Source organism: Miscanthus floridulus, chromosome 11, assembly GCF_019320115.1.
Source record: "Miscanthus floridulus cultivar M001 chromosome 11, ASM1932011v1, whole genome shotgun sequence".
NCBI classification, from domain to species: Eukaryota; Viridiplantae; Streptophyta; class Magnoliopsida; order Poales; family Poaceae; genus Miscanthus; species Miscanthus floridulus.
Genome location: NC_089590.1, coordinates 9455950 through 9474739, shown reverse-complemented (window position 1 = coordinate 9474739; position 18790 = coordinate 9455950). Strand labels below are relative to the sequence as shown.

General features: G+C 42.7%; 1 pseudogene; it reads right to left on the bottom strand.

Moving 5' to 3' along the window:
* Nucleotides 1-15967: 15967 nt before the first annotated feature.
* Nucleotides 15968-18442, bottom strand: LOC136491623 (protein FAR1-RELATED SEQUENCE 5-like; annotated as a pseudogene).
* Nucleotides 18443-18790: the final 348 nt, after the last annotated feature.

Below are 18790 nucleotides of genomic sequence, written 5' to 3'. Positions count from 1 at the left end.
CAACAACGGATCCGGCTGCCTTGCGTCATCTCCATGTCGTTTCAGGCAGCGCGAACCCCATCTCCGTGCTGGTCGATTCCCCTCCCTTCCTCCCTCCCTAATCCATATGATTTGGCTTCGATTTTGATCACCATGCAGCAGATCCATTTATATCTAATCAGTTAAATAGATATAATTAACAAAGATTTTATCTGTTGTTTCATTTAATATAATATTATGAATAGTGCCCACAAGTATGAGTGTGTCTGATGTATAATTTTCAGGGAGCCTAATGAATCATGTTCTTTGCATGCTTTTCTATGATTGTTTTTAGATTTGGATTCTTTCAATTTGCAATTGCAACCAAAAAGGTACTAGTGAGATGAGTAACTGATTTGTTGGTATAATGTCAGGAAGCTTGATCCCTTTGAATTGTGAACCTTTGATTGCAGATATACATGGATGCTTACAAAAAACGCCTAGGATATCTGACTGTCTCTTACTGTATTTTCATCTACGTAGTAGTCTATGTGGTTGCTTCAGTTCTCTAGTGAAGTTCAGATTTGATTGTATTTGAACAACTCTTTTCCAGGTTCAGTTATGCTTGCAGGTCGATAGCAACACAAAGATCAAGCACATATATTCAGCAAGGTTTCAGCTGTCACTTCTCTGAACCTTCCTTTTATTTGTTTCTGTGTCATCAAGTATTCTCTGTATCTCAACAGTTCTCAGAAATGAAAGAACTTGATGGTACTTTGCTCTGCAAATGTTGAAATTTGTAAAATGCCTTCAAATTCTTATTAAATTTTTAGTCAGGTGGATTATAAGTTTGACTACTGTTGTCTCTTTCTATTGCCTAAGTTAATATTTATATTAAATTGGTTGATAATTTGTATGTGTGTTTGACTGCTGTTGTCTCTTTCTATTGCCTAAGTTAATATTTATATTAAATTGGTTGATAAATTTAATGATGGATTGTATATATTCTTGTGAATTGGATTTGTAATGGTAGTTTATATAATGCTCTTGTGCTTGTGGTCATATTTGAATATATATATATATATATATATATATATATATATATATATGTGTGTGTGTGTGTGTGTGTGTTCAGGTTGAATTTGAATTGTAAATTTGAAATTTTTTTTTCTAAAAAATATACTGTAGGGGCGGTTCTAGACTGAACCACCCCTACAAACAGGTATTATAAGGGCAGGCTGGTACTACAGCCGCCCCTACAAATCAATTTTATAGAAGCGGCTGGTGTTACCAGTCGCCCCAACAAATCGATTTATAGGGGGCGGCTGATAACACCAACCGCCTCTACAAATCGATTTCATTAGACTTCTGTCACCAATAAGAACTAAAAATTTCACGCTGAATAAAAAATTTCATTAGAACTAAAATGAACAGTTCTACCCTACAAAAGCAGCATTCTTCAGATGCAACAAAATAAGCACATATAAAACCTCCAAAATCTATTTTTAACTCTAAAAGTGGAAGTATAAAATGAAAATGAATACTGAACAAATTCCTGAGTATAAGAAGTTTTAAAAAATTGTTAGATACTATATAAGTAACAACTAAACCCATTACATCTTCAGAAGTGGTATAAACCTACCCCACTCCTTGCCAAAAAAGTGGAAAACTCGCACAAGCATCAGATCTTGCTAAGAGCAAATGGCTTACAGACTCGTAGCAGCACCCAGATCTAACAAATGTTGAAGATGTGCACATAGAGCAATTAATTTTACCTGCAAATTTGACCCAATGATGCGGTGTGCTTGCTGGGGAGCCACCGCTGTCCTTGGCAGTCGAGTGAGTCGAAAAGATTAGGGTTGCAGGCGAAGGTTCAGGCAGAGCAACAACATTTTCAAGTATATTATTATTTTCTCCATCCATGGTTTATGGAGAAGACGACCTTCGCATCCGACGGAGAGGGAGATCAAGACAACTGAGAGAGGTAGAGAGAAGACAGATCTGGAAGGAGACACTGATCAAGAGAGGGTATTGATAGCCGTTCTTGAGCAGGAGAAAGTAAGATAGTGTCAAAGGTGGAAGAGAGTCAGCTGCAGTAGTAATTGAAGGAACGGAATCGAAGTAAGCAATGGAATGCAAGTATGGAAAGAAGAAAGAGAATAGAAGGTGGGAAAGATGGCAAGGGAGTGCCAGCTCAGCAGTATTAGAGTGGAAGCTGGGAATAGGTGTGTTGAACCCACGGTTGACCGCCGCGAATCTTGAAGTAGTACCAGCCGCGAGATAAGGTTGGTGGCCGCCAACCATTGTGGAAAAACGAGGTTGAACCCTGGCCCTAAGGGCATCCACAAAGGGCTGTTAAGCTCCCTAGGAGAGTCTCCTAAAACAAGTGTTTGTGCTACTACAGAGAAGATTTTTGGAGACATAGGTTTTTTATTTTTATAGAATTGTGAGCAAGTACGACCACTTCTATCAAATAGTCTATGCTAATGACCATTTACAGTGATAGTCGGCATAGATAACCTCTCTCTACCACTGCAATACACACCTAAAAGGATCAAGATGCCCAAGAGGGGGGGTGAATTGGGCTAATTCTAAAATTATTTGCAATAATTAAACCCTATGGTTAGCCCACTTCACCCCTTGTGCCTAGAAAGTGTTTCTATTATTCTACCGCATAAAAGTTTAGCAACCTATGTTCTAATCCTACTCTAACATGGAAATTCTATGAATGTAAAGACAAGAATTGAATTGCTCAAAGTAAATTCTTAAAACAAAGAGAGGAGGAACACGGCGATGTTTTGCCAAGGTATTAGAGAGTCACCACTCCCCACTAGTCCTCATTGGAGCACCTGCGCAAGGGTGTAGCTCCCCCTTGATCCGTGCAAGGATCAAGTGCTATCTACGGGTTGATTCTTCGATACTCTGTCGCGGTGAATCAACCACAACCGCTCACAACTTGAGTTGGGTCATCCACAAGCTCTGCCGGATGATCACCAAGCTCCCAATCACCACCAAGCTGTCTTGGTGATGGCGATCACCAAGAGTAACAAGCACGAACTCTCACTTGACTAGGACAAGCCTAATGTGAAGGGTGGATGCACACTTTGCTACTCTTGCTTTCACTAATGAGGCCTCTCCCTTGGATTCTCAAATCTCAATCACCTCACTAGGATCTTTCTCTTCTTGGCACTCTCAAAGGTGTTTCTCAGCTGTTGGAATAAGCAAAAGTAATCCCTTGAGTGAATAGAGGAAGTATTTATAACCCCTCATTCAAAAGAAACCGTTATGTGCCACTGCGGGGTGACCGGATGCTCCGGTCAAGGTGATCGGATGCTCTGGTCAGTTCTTCCTACAACCAAGCAGTTAAGTTGTGATCGAACTCTGACCAGCGTTAGGCCAGCCCTGACTGGACGCGTCCAGTCACAAAAACTGCCCTCTAGAACCTTACTGATGTTGATCGGAGTCTGGCACCTAGCGTCCGGTCACTTTGCTGCTCAGCGTCCAGTCAGTAGCCGGAACCTGACCAGCGTCCGGTTAGCACTGACCAGACACATCCGATCAGGATTCTCCCTCTCTAGGACCTTATTGGAGCTGACCGGGCTCTAGCACCCAGCGTCTAGTCACATTTCACTTAGTGTCCGGTCGCATCCAGACGGCTTCACCTAGATCAAATAAACTGATCGGACTCTACGCTAGCATCCGATCAACATTTGACCCTTCATTCACTTCCAACTCTCAATCATATGTGAATGAAGTTCGCTCCAATTAATCTAAGGGCTATGTAGGAGCTACCTAGTGCTAGATTTGATAAGTGTGCACCACACCTAACCCACTAGACTCACCTAGGTCAAGCTACCCAACCATACTCCCTTAATAGTATGGCCAAATGAAAAACAAAGTCCTAAACTACTCTAAGTGTCTCCACAATACCAAACGACACTTAGAACTAGTCTATCCTTAACCTTATCATCCATCCTTTGGAAACCAAAATGATTTCCATCATAGGGGCATGACAACCATGATTGCCCAATCAATTGTCATTACCATGACCAAACTTAATTGCATCTGCAAAACACACGTTAGTCACAGTAATCTCGTATAGTCATTAATCACCGAAACCCAACTAGGGGCCTTTATAATCACTTTATGTAGAATGTTGGATGCTATTGTTTTGTATCAGTATTTTTTAATCTTGTGTTGAATATTTCAGCTATTAAATATTTTTAACTGTATTGTTTTAGATCTTGTCGAGCACTACAATTTTAATAATGGGTGTCTATATCTCCATCCGAGATAGTTTGAATTTCCAAAAAATGAATATCAAAATCCATGAATTTTGAAATGAATAATTTCAAAAAATGTCTTCAAATAATAAACTTTGTCAACTGCAAAGTTGTAGATTGCATTGACAACTTCAACTTTGTTATACATCATGTCAACATCCAATGTTATTTGAATTAATAAATTTTAGATTTCAAAATTTTGGAGCTAAAAACAATTTTTTGGGATTGTAAACAAATTCAAATAAAAAATTTGTCAACTACAAAGTTGTAGATCATATCGAGATCTATAAATTTTGTATAAAGTTTGCCTTTTTGTCAAAGTTCATGTGAAAAGTTATGGTTTTTTAGACAACTATTTCGAGAGACGTGCTCTTAAAATGGTCGACTCTGTTAATCAATTTATAGAGCGACTCTTAGAATGCCCGCATCTGTAAATATTCATTTTCAAACACGAGCATCTTATGATAATTGTCTCAGCTAATTGATTAACAAAGGCAGACACATTAGGATGCCCCTCTCTATTAATAGTCGATTAACAAAGGTGGTCACTTTAAAATGCCTTCCTCCAAAAATTGGTTAACAAAGGCGAGCGTTTTGTCTAGAGCCTCCAGACCATTTATAGAGGAAGCACCACAAAATGCCCACCTCTATTAATCAGGAGGCTTGTCTCCTAAAATTCTATTTGTAGTAGTGGATCTCCCCATCTCTCTCTCTAGGGTGGATGCAAGCTAGGCAATGGTGCGACTTGGAGCTTAGCCTGGTTGCGAGCATGGGTTTAGGCCACCATTGCCACTACAAGACAATCTTGGACTCTGGCCATGCAAAGGTGTGAGCTTGACGGCTAGCACGATAAGGGAAAACTATGGATCACATGCATTGACCATCACCGCAAGTGAGGCCAGTCTCATTTTCCATAAGAGATGCGCTAGCGAGATCTTCCTAGCCAATGCGCATAGGCGAGTTTGTGCCATGGTGCGTTCTGGCCTGAGGAAACTCATGCATAGGAAAGATCTTTGAAGTTTCATTTTAGTAATTAAGTAACAACCTAGGTTGACTATATGTGTTTGATGTGGAGACACACAGGTGATTAGTCCACAGGTACACTAGTGTGAGCAACCCTTAAAGCCATGGTTGAGAGATGGCATGGTTATGTTGCAAGTGTTCAACTGGTGTTTTGGATGAGCTCATTGCATATGAGACATGGCATGATGTCATGTGGCTTGGTGGAGAAGATCAAGAGACACGGCTTGGCTATGAAGGACTAGGTTGCTAGTGTGAAAGGCAAGTCAGAGGCTCAGGTGCGATGGACCGCCTGACGGTGAAGCTAGAGCAAGGACTAGGCACCGATGGACCGGGTGCAATAGTGAAGAGCAAATGAAGTTGCCATCAGCGAACCAATAATGACATGTGATGACATGAAGTAGATCATATCATCTACAAGGTATCAAGCCATGGAAGACTTGTGTTGATTACAAGTGGCTTGATGGAGGTTGGATGCTTGTGTGGCATCACTAATGACGGATATGAAATGGAATGCAGAAGGCAAATGTATATTTGCAGAGCATTTCAGTTCACTGGTCAATGGTTTAGTAGAGAAGTGCCTGACTGGGTTTAGGATACATAGTCATACTATAAAGCCGGGAAATCTTTTAGTTGCAATGGTTTTCTAGTGCCGCCATGTGTAAGTTTAATGTGCATTTGCATTGTGCTTAGTGACGTGGTGAGATGCAAGAGAAAACCCTTTAAAATTTTTTGTGAAAGGCTAACTCACGTGCACAAGTTGTTGGAACACTTAGAGAGTTGGCACATTTAAAAAAGGGTGAAATTTCAAAGTGTTTGAGGTGGCTCAGCCTATTTTTCCTATGCTCTGAATTTTTGAGCTGATTAGAAATTTTGAGGAAATATTTGACGTGATTGCTCTGTTGGCTATAGAAGCCTCAATCGGAATTTCCAAAGTTCCTCCCTAGAAATTCTAGGGTGACTAGTTCGAGTGAGAGGGAGAAGCCATGTTGTGTTGTACTGTGCTCCTTAGAAATTCCGACAATGGCTCAGAATATCCGAGCACACCCAAAATATACGTGCCTCCGCCTCAGAAATTCTGGGGTAGCATCTTAGTGGCGTCGTTAGGGTTTGCGACTGTTAGCTATGCGAGCATGGAGGCTGCTCTGTAATTTTTGGGCCGCCACCCCTAAAATTGTGGTGAGGGAGCCTTTTGTGAAGCAATGGTTGGCAGAGGCTTGGGAGAGTGGATTTAAGACACTCTTGTTCCTCTCTTGAGAGATAGAGCAAGGGGCTGCATATTTGTTAAGCTCAATCTTCCCCCAATCTGAGAAATCTATCCCATCTCCTCTCTTGACTTAGTTCTCAAACTTGTGAGAGATTGGGAGCTTCTATTGTGTTACATTTGAGAGCTTGCATGTGGTGGCATGAGATAGTCTTTGTAACTTGAGATTTCTTCTTACTCTTGGTGATTGCCATCACCTAGCCGTCTTGGTGCTTGAAGAGGATCATTGAGGGGTTCTTGGTGATTGTTGCCGCCTTCAATCGATTGGCTCTTGTGAGGGGTGTTGTATGTGCTCGCACCATGGGAGATCGCAAAGAGCAACTCTAGTAGAAGCGAGTTGTGAAGAGCATAAAGTGGTCCGACTAGATAAAAGTGCTAGAGCTCTTGTGTGAGCACTCCCTTTTGTGGAATGAGTGAGCTATGTGCTCGCCACTAGCAAGAGGATCAGAGGCAACCTTGGGCTCACCTCAATGGGGATGAAGTGGTTGGCAAACCATCGAGCCTCAGGATAAAAATAATTGTGTCAACATCTTCCCATTGGTTTGCAATTCCCCAACACAAGCTTGTATTTACTTGTTCACATATTGTGCTTGTGTTGTTGCTCTTTGTGTAACTACTTAAGCTTGTGTAGATTTGTAGTTGTTGATCTCTAGTTGTGCTTGTGTAGCCTCTAGTGAGTAGTGCTAGTGTATTGCTAGTTGTGCTTATGCTTTGTGCACTTTGCTTACTAGCATGTGTAGCAGCTCCCGATGTGTTTAGTTGACTAGTTGCATAGTGTGACCTTGCTAACAAGAATTGTTTAGGTGAGCTCTGACTAGCTTAGCACCTTAGTTTCTTCATCCAGGATCTTTTATACGGTGCGTGTGATATAGATATAGGGGTGTAGTCTTGGCTACACTGATTAGTTTAACTCCACATCTGTTTATGTTAGCCTGCATGATTATCTTTAGAAAGTACTATTCACCTCCTAGTCTGCCATCTTGACCCTACACCCACCTACAATAGCTGGTGCTCACACAAGCAAGATCATCCAACATGTGTGGGGGTGGAGAGTGTGGCAGCGCTAGTGTTGGAGGGAGGAACGAGGGGAAGAGGGAGGCGAATGCGGAGGTGCAGCAGCCAGCGAGGGGAGGCATAGTGATGGATAAGGCAAAGGCAAGGTGGAGGCATGGAGGCCTGCTAGGTGGAGGCATGGAGGCCTACTAGGCTATGGCGAGGTGGTGGTGTGGCAGCTGGCAGGTGGGCAGAGGTGCTTGGTGGATGATGATAAGCAACCTCAACTGTTGACTCGATGGAGACACATCATGGTGCATCACGAGTGAAGAAGATAACAACCAAGGTGGATGCTAGACTTGGGAGGGAAAAGGCTAGACCTGAATAGCATATTGAAAAGGGCTTGCCATTACAATCTTCAACTTTGGAGATCTGCCATTACAATTCACCTATTTTGAAACTTTCCATTATAATTCTTCCTCTACCTGATCCTTGCCCTTTTTCACGTATTCTAGGTGTCTAGGCCCACTGTCAGATCGTATGTTGATGGTCACTTACACCCATTTTGACCATCAACATTCCACCCAAAACCAAAGTAAAACAACATCACAAGTACCATTTTATGTTTATAATTTACCTAGTTCCACTTGTACTTGGAATAATTATTTGTATGTAGGAAATTTCACAAAAATGGACAAAAGACAAGCATAGAAGGCAAGTGGACATGGTAGGGGGTTGTGGAACCATAGGGCCATGTTGGCCGACGCTAGGTGGCGTCGCCTAATGGCCCCACCCCCTTGCCACATCACTGATCCATGGGAAGGACTCCACACTGCCTCACCAGTGTTGATCCATGTCGGTTTGATCCAAAGGTGGAAGTTGAGCTGCCTTGGATCCATGGACCCATTAGTCATCCACTTGGAGGAGCCAAACCAACCTTCTTAGCGCCTTACCTACCAAAGCAACCAACCTACCCGCATGCAACCGCCACCCTAAGGCCATCCATTGCCATTGCATGCAAAGGCGGTGCAGTGGATGGTCAGCCGATGCCCCCTACGTCTACACCACCACATTGCTGCCTACAAGTACCCCCCTACCCTCTACACACTATAAAAGGGGTAGTGGTGCTCGGTGGAGATCATCACTCATGTATTCCAATCTCTCAAGAGTAGTAGCTTAGAAGTAGTAGCTAGCTAGTAGTGATAGAGTAGAGTGGAGCTCGCCTCGGAGTTCGGAAGAGTCTTCTGGTCTAGTATAGCTCCTTTGTAATCTTTTATTTAGCATTTACTTTATTTAGTACTTTACTTTGTCAAGTACTTTATTTAGTAATATAGCTATGCTTAGTTCAAGTCCTGTCTTGCTCTTGTTTATCATTAGTGAGCCTAGGTGCTTTTTCTCTGGCAATAGCATCATAGTTATCTTAGTGTTTAGTTCATTCATCATTAGTACTTGTTCTACCATTTGGTTAGGGAGCTTCGATCTTATTTCACTAGAGCTCCGATTGAAGCAACGAGTTTTATAGATAAAGCATGGTGCTTAGACAATATCTTGCCTGTAGGTATGGCTAGATCTCCAAATAGATTCTAGTAGTTGGCAGGTGGTGATAGCCCTGTCCTTCCTCTATATTCCACCACATTGGGTCTAGTTATTAAAATGTAGGGCTCGTTGTGCTTTGTGCCTAATTGAATTTAGGGCAGGTCCACCCCTCGTACTAAGGATGATCTTATTGTCATTAATTTACCATTGTTGCTTAAGATGAGTTGCTCTATCCTTCCACTCAGCTACACTAGACTTCTAGCTACTGTTGTTTGTTGTGGCATACCCTTTTACCTTTTACCTCCATCAACCCCGTGTTGTTAAACACACCTACATAGCTTACCTAACCACAGTTCCCAAACATGCCCATCCACCTTTCTTTGGGAAAAATATAAATTTGACCCTTGGTTCTCACCAAGCGAAGTGCTACACGATAGTTCTATGCGCTTGCGGAATCCCCTTTCCTATATACACATATGAACCATTAACAAGCATTTCTAGCACCGTTGCCGGGGAAGGCAATTGGTGCATGTAAGCAATCTGTCGTTAGGTCCTGCTAGCTAGGCTCTTAGCCTCCATTCTAGCAACCATCTTTTCCCTTCCCATTCTTTCATTTACCTTTCCTCTTCCTAACACGGTTATGGCCAACAAGACCATCTGTGAGTTTTCTATGCCTTCGGCTGCTAACATAGCCACAAGTCCCAATGTCATTAATGCAGACACTCACTTCAAGCTTAAGCCTGCATTGATCACGATGGTGCAAGCTAGTCTTTTCTGTGGTAAAGCCCACGAGGATGCTAATGCGCATCTCCAACACTTTTTGGAATTTTGTTGCATGTTTACTATTAAGGGAGTGACCCAAGAGGCCATACATCTCCGTCTTTTCCACTTCTCCTTATTGGAAAAAGTGAAACAATGGTTCTACTCTAACGCAACACTATAGATACATGGGACAAGTGTTCCAATGCTTTCCTAGTTAAGTTCTTCCCAATGGGTAATACCAATGCTCTTCGCAACAAAATCTCTAGCTTTCAACAACAAGCTTATGAGTCAATTCCCAAAGCTTGGGAACGAATGCAAGAGTATGTCGCCGCATGCCCACACCACGTTATGGAAGACTGGCTTTTGATCTAGAACTTCTACCATGGCTTAGTCCTGCAAGATAGGAGCCATTTAGATGCTGCCGTAGGAGGAGCATTCTTTTCGCTTAATGTCATAGATGCCAAGGCATTGATCGAGAAGATGGTTTCCAACCAAGGATGGAGCAATGAATGACTACATCCCCACAAAAGAGGTATGCATTCTCTTAAAGAAGCTGACATGCTTGTAGCTAAGATGGATCTACTCACAAAGAGACTCAAAAATTGTGAGAAGATGAGTGCCCAAGAAACTGTACAAGCCATGGACACCCACATGACTTGTGAAGTTTGTGGGGAGACCGGACATTTAGGATACCTCTGCCCCAAGACCCATGAAGACAATGGTTTTTTTCCTCAAAATCAAGGATCGAATCAGTGACTCCAACAACCAAGGAGATAATAATTACAATAATTATTCATCGCAACACCCGAGTAATCAAGGTAATAATTATCCTTTCCTTAAGGATCTTGTCTATAGTCAAGGTAGAATGATTGATAGTATAAATAAGAAACTCCATGCTAATGACAAGATGTTGGAAAATATAAATGCTAAATTGGATGATTTTTCTTCCACTATAAAGAATCAACTTAGCTTCAATAAGATTCTAGAAACCCAATTAGCACAATTAGCAGGTGCTCTCTCATCTTTTGAGAAAGGAAGAATACCTAGCAAGCCTAAAGAATTCATGGAGACTGCCAACCTCATCACATCAAGGTATGATTTTGGTTTAGATGGTTGGGGAGTTCTTATTAAGAAAGGTGATCCGGGAAGTCCTATCTTTACTTGCTCTATTGGTCCTCATACTTTTCAACTTGCAATTTGTGATCTTGGATCTAGTGTGAACATAATGTCTAAAGAAACTTAGGAAAACTTGTTCTACACAGACTTAGCTCCAACTTCTGTTTATTTGCAACTAGCTGATCAATTAGTTCGCTACGTAGAAGTTGTAGCCACCGACCTTTTGGTCAAAATTAGAGATGCTTATGTCCTCGCTGATTTCATGATATTAGACATGGGAAATGACAAGGATACACCACTCATCCTTGGTCGTCCTTTCCTCAATACTGCTAATGCTTGTATATATGTGGCATCTAGAAAAATTCAATTCCACTTTGCTGGAAAGGAAGAAACATTTGCTTTTGCCCCTGGAAAACCAATCTTTGATGAGAAACAGGTAAGGAAGAAGCAGCCAAAGAAGAAGAAATCTAGAAAGCCAAAACCAACTGAGTAGAAGGAAGAGCCTAGTAAGAATAAGCCAATGCCAAGAAGGACATGGCAAAAGAAGAAGGAATCATCCTCTACATCATCATCACCTGATCCTACGAACATCTCTGAAGAAAATAAGGAAGAAAAATTCCCATACAAGAAAGAAGAACCCCCACACAAGGAAGAATAGTCGTGAGTCGGCATTGGAAGGTACGCTTTGATAGCATTTTCATTACATTTAGTATAGGTTGCATTTGCATATTTCCCTTTCCAAACTTGCATCACATGTTTAGATTATTAGTTGCATCTCATGTTTACATTTTCAATAAAGGTACTTAGAAAGTACTAGCATTTAGAATAAGTTCACAATAATATAAAAAACTCATAATAAATAGGTCTAGTAGTAATGCATTATCATAGTAGTAGTAATAAATAAAGAAAGAATCAAAGAAGAGCCATCCAAGAAGAAGACTACAACCTACGCAAAAGGCAAGCTTGGGGGAGAGCCTCCCCCACTTAGGTATGAAATCATTCGAACACTCTCTTTTATTTGCATCAGTTCCTTATATCGAGAAATATATATATATATACAATGATAAAGAAAATAATGATCGTGTGATAATAATGATAACAATAAAAATGATTATGTTTAACTAATGTAGAAGATGAGAGGAGTATCATTAAAACTGCCTTAATCACTCTTGCTCTAAAAAAGTTGATGTGTGATTCCTCTTGAAAATGATGAATAGTTGCTCTTTGACACTTTGCAAAAGCTTGCTATACAACCCTTTTACTTCTCAAGTTGTGAGCATGTGAAATTAGAGTTCATCTTAAGTTGAATGCTTTTGTGGGTTGCAAATGCTAGAATCAAGTCTAGGCTTTTGTGAGATGTGTTGTGGCAATGCTAGAGTAACTCTTTTAACTTGGCAGAGGAATAATTGAGACGATCTGGAGTTTTGTTTTACAAAATGATAAAAGCTCTTGCTAGAAGTTTCTCAATGGTGAAAAATTCCTACCAGAGTCAAATACATGTTTACCGATATGATAAGCCTACACAAAAAAACTGCTTGTTTGTTTTGAGCTTTGTCAAGCCTTGTTGATCTGAGTAGAGAAGCTTGTCATACCTTTTGATCAAGATCACGTACACTCCACATATATATGCTACTTCTACACTAGAAGTATGCAACCACCCATTTCATATTCATGCACCCCTACTCCATAAGAGACATATATTGATACTGTAACACCCCAGGTGTTTGTCACCAGTTAAGCAATGGGTTTGAGCTCAAACATGACATGTTAAGTGGTGATGAAGGTGTCAAGATCAAATCTACAAGAGTGAGCTCCAACTTAAACTTGGACAACACACCCTTACTTACATGTGTACCCTTGTTAAGATTATGCAAGAGTAATGTTAAACATGCTTATTTCATGTATATTACATCAACATGCATCCATCTTGACTAGTGAAAAAGTTTCATGAAGTTTGGAGCTAAAAAAAGTCACATGAAATGATGGGTTACATTCTTGCTTGAATTGCACTATTAAGTGAATGGAATTATAGGTCATCAACCAAACCTTGATACCTTGCCCAAATGACTCTAATTGAACTCTACAACAAAAGTCATGAAGGGTTCGTGCTGAGCAAATGTCAAGAAAAGGCCTCAATTGGTCAAAAAACCAAATTCCTAGGGTTTAACGAGATGCTGCTTTGACCAAGATGAAGAAATGGTTTTTGTACTAGATATGAAGTTTGACCTTTAATAAAAGTTGAAGTTCAAGTGGAGTACAATAAACTTTATTTTTGGACCAAGACCTGATTCAACTCCTAAGTGGCTCAAATAGAGGACTCAAGATGGAATCATCTGCTGTTTCTAGGCTCTAAATAATTCTAAGTTCAGAATTCATCGTCATTGACATTGGTGTTTCACGTTCTCGGATTTTTGTTAAGCAACTCAAGTTGAGCCAAATATAAAAGTTGGACATACAAAAAGTTGGAATAAATTTGACCATGTAATTCGAGCTCAAGCAGAGAAATGCTTAATCCTCGATTAGTCGCTGACACTGTCAACTTTGGGCTTCATTAGGCGCTAATGGAGAGCTCTAATGGCTAGGTAACCTTAATGAGTTTTGTAGATCATTAGGTGGGCTGCAACTTTGCTTTTGGGCCCAAGGTCCAAAACGGCCAGTAGCTAGCCCAAAAACGGCGCCCTCCTTACCCACGTCATTGACCGCCACCTGTTTAGGAAATTGTCTCAAAGGACGATGCATGTCCAGGATGTGGCCTCCGTGCCAGAGCTGCGCACCCCACCCTGTTCCACCCGTTGGGGACGCCCTGCCTAAGCTGCGTTGTTGCCATATGTTGTACCGCACCGAGCTCCACTTTGCGCTCGCCTTCTCTTCCCTTTCTCTCGCTCTTCGCCATTGCTGCCGCTCCTCCATGGCCACTACCACCATGGCGAGCCACCAGGGCAGAGCCCGAGCTACTGTCCGCAGGCGCTGCTCCCTCTCCTCCTCCTTTGCGCAGCTCTACGGCCGCCTGCTCCATCGCCATACATTGCTCCCTTGCTAGCACTTCTACTTCTATCGCTCGTGGCCACGCCCACCATGGATGCTGGAGCAGAGCTCGATGCCGCCCGTGCCCCCATCCCCTCTACACCTCCTCCACTGTCGTGACCACCATCACCGCCTTCATGACAGCATGTTCCACCTCATGTGCTCACACCCTAGTTGGCGCCGCCAGAGCTTACCACCGTCGCCACCATGGCTGACTCTAGAGCCGAGCTTGCCACCGCTACTACAAGCCTCATCTGTCCCAACTGGCCTCGCCTTTGTGTTCCTCAATCCTGCCCCGTGTGCACCGCGCCTCTCCTCCGAACACCTCCACCACCGTGTGCGGCTACCACCGGTGAGGCTATCGCGACCATCGTTGGCTCGCGTGTCCGGCCCTCCACCGGCCATGTCTATCCATGATTGGACATCCTACAGGTGCGGCTAGGAACGTTGATGCTCCAGGACCCTCCTTCGCCGTCAACGAGCACCATGGCGGCCGAAATCACGAGCTCCGATGAGGTACCCTTCTTTCGGCCGGGTGAAGAAGAGGAGGGAGCTTCTCGCATAAATAGGGAGTCTTCTAGGGGGTTAAGTGCAGAATCCAAGACCCATACAAATAGTGTTATTAGGACTTGTTTGCTTAATTTAATTAAAGTTTCTTGCAGGGTCCTCTGTGCAAATGTGTTTTTCCTTTATTCCTTTTTAATTGGCTGAAGCTTTGAAAAATCCTAATAAATTGTAGAAAAATCCAAAAATAGCAAATGAGGACTTTTTGGAATCCTTGGAAATAGATCTACATAGTAGAGACATAATATGATATCTTTTAGTAGAAAGTTTTCACAATTTTTATTTATCTATGATAATTAGGGTTTTCTAGGAACAAATTCATATCTAAAGTTGTTGTGATCCAATTGCTGTGAAAATTTTATGGTAGACTACTATTGCTATGTGTGTCTTGTGGTAAAAATTTCATGCTCATTGTATGTATCATGAAAGAGGTGTTGATTTATCTTGTTTAGGTGGATCAGGTGGAAACCATGTTCCTGTGCAAACTTTGGAAACTATCGATCTAGACCACGGGCTGCGCATCCGATGGCTAGAGATGGAGGTGGGGCTTTTTTGCACTTAAACGCCCGCCCCCAGCACTGCTAATCATGTTGTTTTGCAAATCACCCCTCCTCTAATCGCAGCGCACCCAGCAAACAGGTCTGTGTTATCGCCCGGCCCGTTCGTCTTTTCCATCGGACGCAGGCGAGATCCCACCGCCGCGTGCCCGCGACTCGCCGGCGGGCTGCCCTCCGCCTTGCCGCTCTCCGCCGCCGCCGTTCCCTGCGCGCCTGGCTGCGACTCTCACCCAGCGCAGCCGGATGGACGTCGTGCTGGTGCTCCGGGTCCTGCTCTCCGTCGCGCGCCCGAGGAGCACGGCCCTCGGCAAGGTGCCAGGCTCCGCGGCGGCGTACCGGAGGATGGACTAGTACGCCACGGAGCGGGCCACGCCGGGGGTGCTCGTCCTGCGCGTCGACGCGCCCATCTGCTTCGCCAACGCTAGCTACCTGCGGGAGAGAGTCTCGCTGGACGAGATGGTCTGAACTCTGAAGCTCTGAATATCATTGACATGAACACTAGGTTCTACAGTGTGTCTGACTGTACTTCTTGAAATTGAATGTACTCATAGAAGATGACAAAGTATATAAACTAGTATCTTTGCAATTTCAGTCTCTTTTTTCACCGAAAGTGCTTTGCAATTTTTCATGCAGTTGAGTTCAGTTCAGTTGAGTCACAGAATTGAAAATAAACTAGTATCTTGTGCATTTCAAAAGGAGTTCACAGAAAGTGGTTAACTAAATTCTTCTTCTGAACTATGGCTTCAGCCACAAGGTCATATTGCAGGTACACTCGAACTGCAATTAAAAAAAAAGGAGCATGGTACAGTCGTACATTGCAGTGAACTCAAAATCCAAAGTACATTGCAGTGTTTACAAGAAGCACAAGAGTAAACTGTTCAATTGAAATATCAGCCAACAACATTGTTTGGGCAATTACGTGCATCATGATCCCCTTCTTGCTTACATTTTCGACACGTCCATTTACCTTTACCCTTACTTCCAGCCTTCTTCTCCTTCGTCTCCTTGCTCTTCTTAATTCTTTTGCATCTCCCTTTCGAGTTGACATCATTTGGTGGATGTATATCGACCTCTTTTGGAATTTTACTACCAAGGAAAGATTCATATTCATCCTGTTTTTCAACTCTCATAGCAGGCATGATCTTTTGGAGAGGCTCTACTAGGTTGGATAAACTAGAATATAAAAAGTCCATCCCTTGTTCAGAGCTCTTGGCCATTTGAATAAGATCTTCAAACTTGTTGCGTGATTCTGAAATCTTTTTCCGCATGGCCACCTCTATAGGATCTTTAGGCTTTTCATCTAGTAGGTTACCTTCCTCATCAAAGAATAGTTCCCTGTAAAATTGAAGATCTGATCAAGACTATTGTACAAAACAGAAAATATAGGTGAACAGAGAGGGAAAAAATAAGTACACACCTTTTACATCTTTTCTCCCATCGCTTCATTATATATAACGATGGTATCTCAGTTTGCTTCTCGGCTCTAAGCACTTGTATGATATGACGACATGGGATGCCATAAGACTCATATAATTTACAGGAGCACCTACCAAACATGTTCGACTTGTTCATCTGAACAAGTCGATCTTTTCCAGTTTGGCTGCTGATGGTGAAACATTTTATATCTGCACACTCTGAAATACCTTGAATAATGCAATGGTCTCTTGCAGCTAAGATTTGTTCCTGAAATTTACTGAAAACTTCATGTGTATATATCAGACTACATTGCTTCTCCATGGCCCATGGTGTCATCAATTTAGGAGTGGTGTGAAGACTTGTATTGTCAGCTTTCAATTCCTCTTGGCGCTGGCACTCCAAAGCTGTGTCAAACCTTAGCCAGAACTGAACAAAGGTCAACTTTCTATGTATGAAACGGTTAAAAAAAGAATTTGCACTCTCCGATCGTGATGTAGTCCTAAGCATTCCTGCTAGAGGTATGTCCAAAAAGTATACCGGAATCCATGAGTCGCGAATGGCAAACCTAGTGGAAAACCAATCGTTTCCCATGAGTTCATAATCTGTTATGATAGCATTCCATTGTGACACAAAATCATCTAAATTCTCGGTCCCCCAAACACACTTGTTTAGTCTTTCCCAAAACTTTTCATCTTTTTCTTATAGAGGGCCCCCACCTTCTCAGATACCTTTTCCATGATATGCCACATGCAAAGTCTATGAGCTGTATCTGGCAGAATCTAAGCAATAGCAGCCTTCATGCTCGCATCTTCATCGGTTGTGATTAGATGAGGTGCTACTCCACCCATAGCCTTAAGAAAGGTGTTAAACAACCATACATATGAATCGATCTTTTCATCTGCTAAGAATGCTGCCCCAAGGAAAACACTTTGCAAGTGATGATTAACTCCAGTGAATGGCACAAATTTCATGTTATACTGGTTGGTGGTATATGTTGCATCTACCGAAACCACATCACCAAAAACACTATAGTTTTTTCTGCATAAAGCATCTGCCCAAAATACGCGAACAAGTCGTCCTTGTTCATCCACCATAAACTCATAAAAGAAGGCTGGATTTACTTCCTTCTTTCGCTCAAGTTGTGCCACAAACATTTGTGCATCTCCATCCTTGATTTTGGTTCTGAGGTCACGATAATAGTTTTTCAAATCCATCAGTGTGCACCCAACATTCTGAAACCCACCCTCACTGACATGGAGAAGTCGATATGCCTGTGAGGTGCCAATGCTAGCCTTATGACAATTGAACAAAGCACTCTTTGCCCTCTCACTGACATTACGGTTGGATCTTAGCAAATGCCTCTTATCTGGCGACACAAAACCATGGCTGTGTTTCTCAACCATTGAAAATATTCGATACTTCTTGTCGCTACCAAGCTTGACGACAATATGTGCCTCACAACCACATCTGGTTTCCATCACATTATGTGTCTTTCTTTTTTTCCCAGAATCATCACTAACATTTGTTACGTTCTCCTTTCTATACCCTTCCCTTGAACAACAGTACCTCTTGAATAATATTTCCTCATTTTGCTTCTTGTGCTGACCAACACGAACTGAGAAACCAGCTTCATGTGCATACGACTTGTAAAATTCCTCCACATCTGCGAGTGTATCAAAGATCATTCCAACCATTGGCTTCAAATGTTCTTTGGAACTTAGTGTTGTACTCGGAAAAGATTTTGGCCGTGGTGTGCTTGGATGTTCAAGGTGGGCTCCAACTCCGGCGTCGTTGACGGCATTATCCTCATCAGAAACGGGATCAACGGCGACAACGGCATCAAAAGCCTGATCCATGGCGGTGGCCTCGACGGAGAGAGGATCAATGGCGATGACGGCATCAACGGCGACGACGGCATCAACGGCAACGTCACGCACGCCGGACTCCATGGCAGCGGCGGCGTAGACTCACGGCGCAACTCTTGACGAGTCTCCTCCGCCTACAGACTCACGTATGAGATGAGCATCAGACTCACGTATGACATGAACAAGCTAACGACTCGATGCCGGACTCACGTAAGAATAGGAGGATACTCACGTACGAACTGATTCAGATTAGTCTGGGTGTCGTCCTGATTCGTCTTCGCGTCGACGTCTAGCGAATCAACGTCGGCGTCTAGTGAATCCGGGAGCCAGGAGGTGGTGGCATGCCTGCGATGCCGTCCTCGTCCTGCCCGCCTCGCCGAACAGCTCGTGGTCGCCGCCGGCGCCCAGGAAAAATGAAACGACAAGAAACGA